This window comes from Mus caroli, chromosome 2 (assembly GCF_900094665.2).
Source record: "Mus caroli chromosome 2, CAROLI_EIJ_v1.1, whole genome shotgun sequence".
In the NCBI taxonomy this organism is placed as follows: domain Eukaryota; kingdom Metazoa; phylum Chordata; class Mammalia; order Rodentia; family Muridae; genus Mus; species Mus caroli.
The window spans coordinates 50,146,686-50,148,313 of NC_034571.1; the positions used below are offsets into that span (position 1 = coordinate 50,146,686).

The 1,628-nt window shown below is 39.4% G+C and overlaps 1 protein-coding gene across 5 annotated transcripts in view; it reads left to right on the plus strand.

Moving 5' to 3' along the window:
- The window catches only part of Galnt13 (polypeptide N-acetylgalactosaminyltransferase 13), a 617,871-nt gene that overhangs the window by 543,402 nt on the left and 72,841 nt on the right, over positions 1-1,628 (plus strand). The window lies entirely within an intron of this gene.

Here is a 1,628-nt window from a genome sequence, read left to right on the forward strand (position 1 = left end):
CTCCTGGCCGAGAAGAAGGCCGAAAATAGGACCTTTCCCAGATGCTGTGTTGCTTTGACAGGTCACAGAAGCTGTCAGCTTCTGTGGTGCACACTCTCACCTGTGCAGACTAATTTCCTAAGTTCGGAGGAGTCCTGGATCCAAGATGTGCTCCCTGCTCCTGAGGCAGAGGTCTCCTGTGCAGGGCAAACCACTATCTTCCAGCTGGGAGGGTGCTGATGTCTGCGGCCCCAAAAGGGTGCTGCCTCAGCGGCTCTGTGGCTCCCGCCTGTCCCAGAAGCTGTCAGCCTCTGTGGTCCTCACTCTCACCTATGCAGACTAAGTTCGGTGGAGTCCTGGAGCCAAGATGGCACTCCCTGCAGGGCGAACCTCTGTCCTCTGGCTGGGAGGGTGCCGGAAGTCTCTCAAGTGACCTTTCATTGTGTTCTTACTGATAACTGGTGGTGCTGGGCACCTTTTTCAGTTGCCCTTTAATTTGTTGTATATATTCTTTTCTAAAGAATCTATTCTGAATTATTACTGATTGTTTGTGTGTTTTGTTTTCTCCATACTGAGCTGTTTTAGTTCCTACTTATTTTAATTATGCACATCTTGCCAATTGGATAATCTATATTTACTCTCTCCTCCTCTCCAGGATGTCTCTTCACACTGGTGACTGTCTCATTTGTTGGCCAGAAATGTGTTGTCATGTGGCTACATTTACATGTGTTGCCCATGCTCTTAGGGTTATATTCAAAGCTCCACCACCCACACCAAAGTCATAGATGTGTACTTTATGTGCATAGTGCCACAGCTTGTGTTGTGTGTTTTGTTACTGTGATTATTCTTCCTCAAGGTCTCAAGTATTCCAGGCTGGCCCCAGACATGTGCACCCAAGACTGAACTTGGACTTTTTTTTAAAATAGTATTTCATAGTGTATATATCTTTCCTATTCATATTTACTTGAAGGACACTGGGTTGCATTCATTTTTCTATGTATTATTGAATAGAGCAGCACTGAATATGGCAAAAAAAAAAGACCTATGGAGTAGAATGCAGAGTCTCTAAAGTGATATTGTTAGGACACATAGTAGATTTGTTTTTGCCTTTCTTGAGGATTTTCTCCACTTGTTTCCAGATGGCTGGTAAGTTTGTATTAACTTCCACAGTGAATGAGGCTCTTCTTCCTTATGGCATTCTCTCGTAATTTTTTTGTTGTTGATGTTGTTAGCTGTTTTATTGATATTAGTGATTTTGGTGGGAAAAAACTAAAATCTCAATGTTATATTGATTTGTATTTCCTGATTTCTAAGGATAGCAAACTTAAATAAACAAACAAAAACAAAAACAAACAAAAAACTTCTTAGCCACTTTTAGTTGTTGTTTTTTTTTTTGTATGTTTGTGTTTTGTTTTGTTTTGTTTTTGAGAATTCTCTGCTTGTATGCCAAGAACATTTTTAAAGAGAATGTTTGTTTGTTTGTTTGTTTGTTTTGTCTTTTTGAGGAGTTATTTATATATTTAGAAAATTAATCTTCTTCAGGAGTATAACTGGCAATGACTCCCATTTTGTGGGCCAGGCTTACCCTTCAGTGGATTGATTGTTTTTTTTTTTGGTTTTTTTTTTTTTTTTTTTTTTTTTTTTTTTTT